Source organism: Palaemon carinicauda, chromosome 23 (assembly GCF_036898095.1).
Source record: "Palaemon carinicauda isolate YSFRI2023 chromosome 23, ASM3689809v2, whole genome shotgun sequence".
Lineage (NCBI taxonomy): Eukaryota > Metazoa > Arthropoda > Malacostraca > Decapoda > Palaemonidae > Palaemon > Palaemon carinicauda.
Window position 1 is genome coordinate 60,610,075 of NC_090747.1, and position 10,119 is coordinate 60,620,193.

Here is a 10,119-nt window from a genome sequence, read left to right on the forward strand (position 1 = left end):
GCCAACAGGGCGAGTTTCCCTTTCCTGAGGTGAAGTAGATTATAGTACATTTAGTGTAGCTTAATTCTACGATTATCATGCCGGCTATCAAATTCATCAACAAAACAGTCTAAATCAATTCCCTCGGCACGTGCACTTTCAATGGACGGTAATGCGATATTACTCACTCTAGCACTGGTCATGGAATTTCTGAGAAATGTTACACGCCATGCAACACGCTCTGCTTACCTTACAGCATGCTCTACATACAGCATGCTCTGCTACAGCATGCTCTGCTTACAGCATGCTCTGCATACAACATGCTCTGCATACCTTACCGCATGCTTCTCAGTCACACATCTTTGGTTGTTGCCAACTCACTAGACTGTCAAGCAGTTTCATAACATTGCCTTCTAGTCTGCTGCGTTTGCACAGTGTAACCCTCACTGAGAGAACTTAGCTTTTCTCGGATATGGTCCCTGTAGATGAGAAAGTGCTTTTCTCCCTCCTTCTGATATTCCCTTGAGGACTCTGTCATTTGGAGAAGAGCCTTTAGCTGCGTAGCCTCCTATGGACTTTTATTTAAGCATAACATGCTTCCAGGGAAGGTAATGGTCCCACTTCAGTCGCTAATCCCGTCTGTTACCACACCTGCTCCCATAGTCCTTGAGCTGTGTTGCAAGACATGCAGTCCAAACTTAGTCCTTGTTAGAGGATTTTTTGTTTACGGAGTCAGTGTGTCACTGGGAAGACGTTCAACAACCAGCAGAAGTGACTTGTTGTGACGCAGTGCGGCAACCTCAGCAACCCGATAAGGAGTTGTCTGTACGACCCAGACAGTCTAGACAGCTTCGGGTTGTCACTGTACTTCCTCGCTTCCCCATGGTTGACAGTTCACAGACTGTGCAGCAGTACCATGATCTTGTGTCCGGCTCCGTCAGACGACTGGCTTTTAAGAGCTCCCACAAGTCGTCGCTGTCTGGAGATTCTCAAATGGACTATGGATCTGACCAAGGAACTGGGCCTCCTGGTCAATTTTGAGGAGTCTCAGCTCGTCCCATCCCAGACCATTGTCTCCCTGGGTATGGATCTTCAGAGTCGAGCTTTTCGGGCTTTTCCGTCGGCCCCAAGGATCTTCCAAGCCCTAGAATGCATCCAGAGCATGCTGAGAAGGAACCGATGCTCAGTCAGGTAGTGGATGAGTCTAACAGGGACACTTTCATCGCTGGCCCTGTTCATCGTGTTAGGGAGACTCCACCTCCCCCCCCCTTCAGTATCATCTAGCTGCTCACTGGATAAAGGACATGACGCTAGAGACGGTCTCAGTTCCTGTTTCCGAAGAGAGGAGGTCTTCTCTCGCGTGGTGTAAGAACAGCTTTCTTCTCAAGGAAGTCTACCTTTGGCTGTTCAGAAACCCGACCGCCGTCTCCTCTCGGACGCATCAGACACGGGCTGGGGTGCGACTTTGGACGGATAAGAATGCTCGGGAACATGGAATCAGGAGCAAAGGACACTTCACATCAATTGCAAGGAGTTGTTGGCGGTTATTCTGGCCTTGATAAACTTCAAGTCCCTCCAGCTTAACAAAGTGGTGGAGGTGGACTCTGACAACACCACAGCCCTGGCTTACATCTTCAAGCAGGGAGGGACTCTTTCGTGGAAGTTGTTCTAGATCGCAAGGGACCTCCTCATCTGGTCTAAAGATCGAAAGCTCACGCTGGTAACGAGGTTCATTCAGGGCGGTATGAATGTCATGGCAGATCACCTCAGCCGCAAGGGTCAGGTCATCCCCACAGAGTGGACCCTTCACAAGAATGTTTGCAGCAGACTTTGGGCCCTGTGGGGTCAGCCAACCATAGATCTGTTCGCTACCTCGATAACCTAGAGACTCCTGTTGTATTGTTCTCCGATTCCAGACCCAGCAGCAGTTCACGTGGATGCTTTTCTGCTGGATTGGTTCCATCTCGACCTGTATGCATTCCCGCCGTTCAAGATTGTCAACAGGGTACTTCAGAAGTTCTCCTCTCGCAAGGGACACGGCTGACGTTGGTTGGCTCCGCTCTGGCCCGCGAGAGAATGGTTCTTAGAGGTACTGCAATGGCTGGTCGACATTCCCAGGACTCTTCCTCTAGGAGTGAACCTTCTACGTCTACCTCACGTAAAGAAGGTACACCCAATCCTCCACGCTCTTCGTCTGACTGCCTTCAGACTTTCGAAAGACTCTCAAGAGCTAGGGGCTTTTCGAAGGAGGCAGCCAGAGCGATTGCCAAAGCAAGGAGAACATCCACTCTCGGAATCTATCAGTCTCTAGGGGAAGTCTTCCGTAGCTGGTACAAGACCAATGCAGTTTCCTCAACCAGTACCACTGTAACCCAGATTGCTGACTTCCTGTTATATCTAAGGAAAGTAAGATCCCTTTCAGCTCCTACGATCAAGGGTTACAGAAGTATGTTGGCAGCGGTTTTCCGCCACAGAGGCTTGGATCTTTTCACCAACAAAGATCTACAGGACCTCCCTAGGTCTTTTGAGACCTCAAAGGAACGTCGGTTGTCCACTCCAGGCTGGAATCTAGACGTGGTCCTAAGGTTCCTTATGTCATCAAGATTTGAACCTCTCCAATCAGCCTCTTTTTAGGACCTCACATTAAAAACTCTTTTCCTCGTGTGCTTGACAACAGCTAAAAGAGTAAGTGAGATCCACGCCTTCAGCAGGATCATTGTTTTCACATCTGAAACGGCTACATGTTCCTTGCAGCTCGGTTTTTGCTAAACGAGCTTCCTTCACGTCCTTGGCCTAAGTCGTTCGAGATCCCAAGCCTGTCCAACTTGGTGGGGAATGAACTGGAGAGAGTACTTTGCCCAGTTAGAGCTCTTAGGTACTATCTAAAAAGGTCTTAACCTTTACGAGGACAATCAGAAGCCTTATAGTGTGCTATCAAGAAACCTTCTTTTCCAAGTTCTAAGAACTCAGTTTCTTACTATTCAGGCTTCTGATTAGAGAAACACATTCTCATCTGAAGGAAGAAGACCTTGCTTTGCTGAAGGTAAGGACACATGAAGTGGGAGCTGTGGCTACTTCTGTGGCCTTCAAACAGAGCCATTCTCTGCAGAGTGTTATGGATGCAACCTATTGGAGAAGCAAGTCAGTGTTCGCATCATTCTATCTCAAAGATGTCCAGTCTCTTTACGAGTACTGCTACACCCTGGGACCATTCGTAGCAACGAATGCAGTAGTAGGCGAGGGCTCAGCCACTACATTCCCATAATCCCATAACCTTTTAACCTTTCTCTTGAATACTTTTTATGGGTTGTACGGTCGGCTAAGAAGCCTTCCACATCCTTGTTGATTTGGCGGGTGGTCAATTCTTTCTTGAGAAGCGCCGAGGTTAAAGGTTGTGATGAGGTCCTTTAGTATGGGTTGCAGCCCTTGATACTTTAGCACCTTTGAGTTGATTCAGCCTTCCAAGAGGAACGCTGCGCTCAGTAAGGAAGACGATCTTATTAAAGGCAGAGTAACGGTTCAAGTCGACTTCCTTACCAGGTACTTATTATTTCATTGTTATTGTGGATAACTGATTATATGAAATACGGGATACTTAGCTATCCTTTAGTCTTGTACACTGGTTTTTCACCCACCCCCCTGGGTGTGAATCAGCTACATGATTATCGGGTAAGTTTAATATTGAAAAATGTTATTTTCATTAGTAAAATAAATTTTTGAATATACTTACCCGATAATCATGATTTAATTGACCCACCCTTCCTCCCCATAGAGAACCAGTGGACCGAGGAAAAAGTGAGGTGGCGTCAACAACAAGTACTGTAGTACCTGGCCACAGGTGGCGCTTGTGAGTACACCCCCTTCTAGTATAGTGATAGCTGGCGTATCCCTCCCGTAGAATTCTGTCGGGCAACGGAGTTGACAGCTACATGATTATCGGGTAAGTATATTCAAAAATTTATTTTACTAATGAAAATAAAATTTTTTTGCATATTTTTGATAATTTTTTTGAGAAACTTCAGGCATTTTCCAAGAGAATGAGACCAATATGACCTCTCTATGATGAAAATTAAGGCTGTTAGAGCAATTTAAAAAAAAATATACTGCCAAATGTGCTTGAAAAAAAAACCCCTGGGGGTTAAGGGTGGAAAGTTCCAAATAGCCTGGGGGTAAAAGGGTTAAGAAACATAACTAGCGCTAAAAGAATTCCAGTTTTCTCAATTCTTATGGCATTTTGACTGTGTGAAAAAATGTATAGGGATGAGTATAGTAGTAATTGTTTTATATTTTCTTTAATAAACAACGAAAAGGGAGAAGTCATCTGATTACTCTGATCGAAATAGTTCCCTAGTTTATCCCCATGAATAGTTGAAGAAAAAAATTATGTTTCAATTATATAAGAAAAAGGTTTTTGTAGTTTTGCTCATCTTGCTGCTTTAATTGGATGTCTATGTTAAGTTCCAAAATATTGAAAAGTTATCAACAAAGTTGCAGAAACACCAAAATCAAACTGCCTTGAACTATATAGGCAGTAGCCTACTATGGTGAGGAGATTTGCCATTGAAACTCTCAATGTGTGAACCCTTCTACCCCCAGGCTCTTTGGAAAATTCCAACCCTTAACCCCCTAGGGTTTTTTTTTCCCTGCACATTTTGCAGTATATATTTTTTAAATTGCTCTAACAGCCATAATTTTTGTCATAGAGAGGTCAGGTTGGTCTAATTTTTTTGGAAAATGCCTGAATTTTCTCAAAAAATTATTAAAAATATGAAAAAAAAATTTTTATAACATTTTTTTGCAAGGACGTACCGGTACTTCCATGGGGGTAAAGAGATGAGTTTTGTGAAACGTACCAGTACGTCCTTTGGGGGTAAAAGGGTTAACAGGATATTCGTTATATAACGTAAGTAAAACAAAGTAGATGATGGAATGCTTCTATTGTACGTTTCAGATTAGTTTTGGGGGAAACAGCAGGTACCGTACATGTTACATCTGCAGGTGCCCTTGAATGGATATCTCGGTAAAGTATATACTGTACTGTACAGTAGTATTGATATTAGTGTTTATGACTTTTAATCTCTTTAGATACAGAATGTCTTCAACTTGGAAACATTCGTAGATACAAATCCAATGGAAAATAACAAAGATAAAGAAATACTGTATGGTAATAAAACAATGTAGTGAACGACACCTCGTAGTAACAGGGGATTTTGAGGAAGGAGAAGTATAATTGGAGAGGGATCTATGGTAGTGGTATCACTCGCCATAGTTTTAATACCGACACCCTTTAAGGAAGAGCGAGCTGGATATATTCCTAGCATTCCATGCAACTTTTTTCTCTGGTATATTTAGCAGTATTTATACCTTTGAAATGGTGCTTTAAGGAGCATTTCACTGGGCGACACAGGTTCCTCGCCCAGAAATAGATTTTTCCTTCGTCAAAATCCCTTATATACAGTAATTAAATACAGTAGCAAAATAACATTTGTAATAACCTGATATCTTTTTCATATGAAACCCGACTATTTGTTGACCTTTTTAGCTGGAAATCATAGGAATGGGGTTCAGTTTAGACCCACCTTATCCCAAAATTTAAAAAAAATTGACTTGCAGATAATTCGTCTTACAAATAGCTTCTTGGAACCTATCAAGTTTGTAAGTTAAGGGCCTTCTGTATTCTTTCTGTTCAGAAGCTGCTTAATAGTATTCTTTCATACACAAATATAAAGCCTTGTTTTGATAGGAGTATGATTACAACATAGCTGGAACTCTGCTGATAAAACCTAGAAAGCGGTGTTGATAATTACTGGCACTCTGCACTAATCAAATCTCTGTTTTGTTTTCTAGTCTTTTTCTCTCAGGTTAACTGATTCTCCTTGTGATTTGTATTGGAGAATCCACACATAAGCATGCAGAGTTGCCCTGGTAAACCTTGCCACAATTTCAGTAGGTCTGTGAGCCGGCAGGATGTGGATTCCCATTCTTTGTGCCATTTTTTCAGAGGGTATTGCTGTTTGCAGTTGTCCCCCTGTGACTAGGTGAGGTCATGGCTGGAGGAGGAAACTGAAGAATTGTTCGACCTCGCTCATCTCAACATCCAGTATTTGCACTACTGCACCTTCATCGGCTTCCTTTAAAGCCAAGTTCTCCAAGAGAAAGCAGATGAAAGAAAGTGATGATTTGCGGCAGTGTTATCATCTTCCCCCAGATAAAGGGATATTCCCCGCCCTTATCGAAGTGAGTGCACTGCTGTAGTAGCTGACGATGACGTATCTGGGGACGCGGAAAGAAGTTGCTGAAGGTTTTAGCCTATGCTAAATTTTCCGGGATATATGTTACTGTGCCATCCTCGTCTGCCTACCCACCTAAAGAGGGAGAAACAGATGTGACGCCTGTTGATTGGTCCTGGCCAGTCGAAGGAGAAGATAGTTGATCTTCCCCTTTTCCTGACATCGCCAGCAGCTGAGAAATCTTCGACAATGACTTCTTGGAAGGAGGAGAAACTACCTTTTTGCCATCCTCCTCCCAGCCCTGTACATTCGATCTTATCATCTGCTGAGGAGCGTTCAAATGCTACCAGACCTCCAAAGACGACGAAGACCACCTGTACCTAGACTTGCCAGACTTCTTACTGTACCCCATCATGCACGCATGATAGGAGTGGCGCAGCAATTCCTACTAACCTTCAGGGAGGGGAAGTAGTATGAGGAGCTGGCACTTATGCTCCTGCTACAGGTACACGCCGTCCTCATCCTCTGTGTGACAGCGAGATGCCCTGGCCAACTCGACACAGAGGATGAGAGAGACCTAAATGAGACAGGCAACATGATTAGGAATTTCAGAGTCGGCAAGATCCATGCACACGATATCTTCATGTGCGTGATCTGCTTCGTGTAGAGCTGCATCTATAGACACCAAGACTCCACACAGAAGGTGCCATGCCCAAAATCTCCTCGTACAGAGCTTGAACGAGCATTTTCATTTGATAGGTCTCTATAAGCAGATTCTTCACGAGTGAGGTGTCTACCGTACGCTCATCACAAGCTAGTATTTCACATGCTAGATCCCCTCTCACTAGGTCACTACATGCTAATGCTCCACATGTAGGGTCCTCACATGTCAAGCACTCATGTCCCACCTCACCTGTAGATACTGTAGGTCTTTGTGTGCTTGCTCATTCTCTGCAGTCATCACAATCACCCTTGCCCAGAGACTTCATGAGTTTGTGCACCGCGCTCTTCCTCCTATTGCTAGGTATTTGTGTGAATGGTCTTCACACAATCATTCTGTGTAGGAACATTGGTCAGTAAGGACGCCATGCAGTAACGCTTCAAGCGACAGTACTCAGAATCCCAGGATTAACAGGGACCTCACCCTTTTTAATAGTACTGTACTGCTACACTTAATCATTCAACTATTCTAAATTCTCTTAGTTAAAATAAATCATCAAACTAAATCGTCTACTAATCATACTTATCTCCTTCTCTCATCTCATCTCCTTCCAACAATAGCCTCTTTTCTACACAAGTCCTTCAGACTGGACATCCAGGTACTCCTCGAGTGATTAAGAGGTTCCACCTTCCGAACATCTTTCTCCCTCCTTTTCCCATCACTCGAAGGCTTCGGTTGGTAGTTTAAGGTATCTAGATGTTCCAGTTAGATGACTCCCCTTGCCTCGGTATTCTGCCCATGCATGATAGAAGGATAGGTCTTCCCATTCACGCAAAGGGTTGAGGAGGAGATCGTCCGTCGTTCACGTAAAGGCTTTATCGGGCTGTCATAGAGACTCTTCGACTTTGGTTGACAGACCTCCCACATCTCTCTGTAGATCCTCCACACACTCTTGACTCCTTCAGTGGTACATGCATCGGCCTTGTTAAATAAGATGCACTCTAGGGCAAAGAGCACCACCCAGGCTGTAGAGAAATCAAACCCACTTTCTGTTGTTCCTGCCTCTTTAATGTACCAACCAGGTTCGGTCTTGGGCCCCGAGAGGAAACTTGTGAAACCACAGGAGCCACCACCATATCCTGGAAAGACCTCCCCCCTAGAGAGGAGGATCCTTTGACACCCGACTTCGGACCAGCACCAACGGAGGCAGATAATGATCAGCATCATCAAGGATTAAGTCTGTACCTCCATCCTCTTCTGCTGCTCACAGAAGTAGGTATTCTGTCCCACCCTTTTGTCCCCACTCTAGCCATCCTGGAGAGGTAGGAGTTAGGGACACTAGGACTGGTATTCTCCTCTTCCCGCAACCACGAATGGGAGGATGCCTATCAAGCCATTGGGCTACGTGGGAGCACTACGGAGCCAAAAACTGGACGGTTGAAGTCCTGTTCGTTGACTCTTGCCCTCCAATGATGTTCTCGTGTTATCACCCGACTTCAAACAAACCCCACGTCCTTGCGTAGGATGTGCTGCAGATCCTAGGAGTTTATCCTGCAGACTACTTTCAAGATGAAGTCAAGCCTTGTGCAACTTGCTATCAGGTATTAGGAAGAAGGACTTCCTGCTTTTTGTGAATTTGAAAGACGAGTACTCAAAGATTGCAATGCATCGGGGAGGTATGCCAGTTCAAAGTTCTTTGCTTTGGACTGGCTACCGCACCCAAAGCATTCCCCAAGTGTTCACACTCGTCTTATCTTGGGCTTGCCAATGGCATTCGTTGATTTCAATTCATGGCCAACCGGCTGATCCTGTCCTCCTCCCGGAGACAGTTGCCTCAGCATTCAGACAGTCTTCTTCCTTTTTACTGCAATCTGGTGAATGTGTAAATTGAGGGAAGTACAGTCTTACGCTAAAGAAGAAGATAAACACGGCAGCAGCGACCTTTTCTTACCCAGCTGGAACTACTGGCTCAACAGTGGCAGCAACTGCTTGGATGTATCCATTTTCCGAGAAGCTCATTCCATATGGGTGTCTCCAGTAGCAATCCCTTTAGTGACGTCTGTAGAGACTGTTCAGCAGCCAAGAGTCCACCTCACCATCTTATTCCAGTGTAGCAGGAGGTACGGGATGATGTTACTTGGTGGTTGGAAGACGAGAACCTTGTCAAAGGGACTCGTCTGGATTATCCTCCTCCAGAAATGCTGCTATTCCACAGTCGTCGACAAAGGGATGGAGCACTGGCCTGAAGAACCAGACCATCTCGGGTTGCTCGCCCAACAAAACTACTCCTGCATATCAATCTATTGGAGATGAAGGCTGCACTCCAAGCACAGCAAGCATTCCAGCAATGCCTGATAGATCACTCGGTACCATTGATGAGTGACAACACAACCGTTATGTGGCTTATGTCAACAAGCCAGGAGGTATGGTTTCACAGCATTTCTGTGAGTTTGCGAAACAAGTGTGCACAAAGGCATGATCCATTCTGGGTAAGAGGGATGTAATCCTCGATAAGCTTGGTCAACATGGAAAAGTCATAGGAGTGGAATGGTCCTTCCATACTCCAGTGGCGAAGAAGCCGATGATCAACGTATTTGCTACCAAGCCCAACAAAAAGCTGATGGTCTTTTGCTCTCCAGTGCCGGACCTGTCAGTGGCCTAAGTACTGTACTATATGCAACATTCGTGGAACAACATCGGTGTCGATGCTTTTCTGCCATTCTGCCAGATTCACAGAGTAATCAACTGAGTGTTCATTACGGTACTCTGAATCTCGGAGTAACTTTGGCAGCTCCCAAATGGCCCCATGCTGAGTGGCACCCAGACCTGCTGATGTTCCTAGTCGAGATACCAAGAGATCTACCCCTGTGGCTCAACCTACATAGGTACCACAAATCATTGACATCCCTGGCACTTCACAGCTGGAGGTTATCCAGCATCTCCTCTGAGCCTATTGTCTGGCACTGCCTACCTTCACCAGGAGAAGCTCCTCTTGGTCTTGGCAGAAAAAGGCTATCAGTCAGTCTTGAGCCAGGTCTTTAGACTGAAGAGGTTAGACCCATATTCTTCGTGGGAGTTGTCTATGCTCATGAGGACCCTTTGAGCAGTTCTATCCTACTATGGAACTCAGGGGACCACTGTAAGAAGTGACCAGAGTTCTCTGATCCTTAGAGGGCCGTATCTGATCCTTTACACATCGGATAGAGATTTGACAATCAAAACAGTCTTCCTCCTTGCCCTGGCCACAGC

General features: G+C 45.1%; 1 protein-coding gene across 2 annotated transcripts in view; it reads left to right on the forward strand.

Annotated features, from left to right (window-relative positions):
• Nucleotides 1-10,119, forward strand: part of Vps45 (vacuolar protein sorting 45) — a 103,063-nt gene that overhangs the window by 16,777 nt on the left and 76,167 nt on the right. Inside the window, exon 2 of one of the 2 annotated variants that reach the window (XM_068346964.1) lies at nucleotides 4,931-4,999. The exons of the other annotated variant lie outside the window; for it this stretch is intronic. The gene's annotated coding sequence lies outside the window, so the exon portion shown is untranslated. The remainder of the gene's footprint in view (nucleotides 1-4,930; nucleotides 5,000-10,119) is intronic. 2 annotated transcript variants of the gene reach the window in all.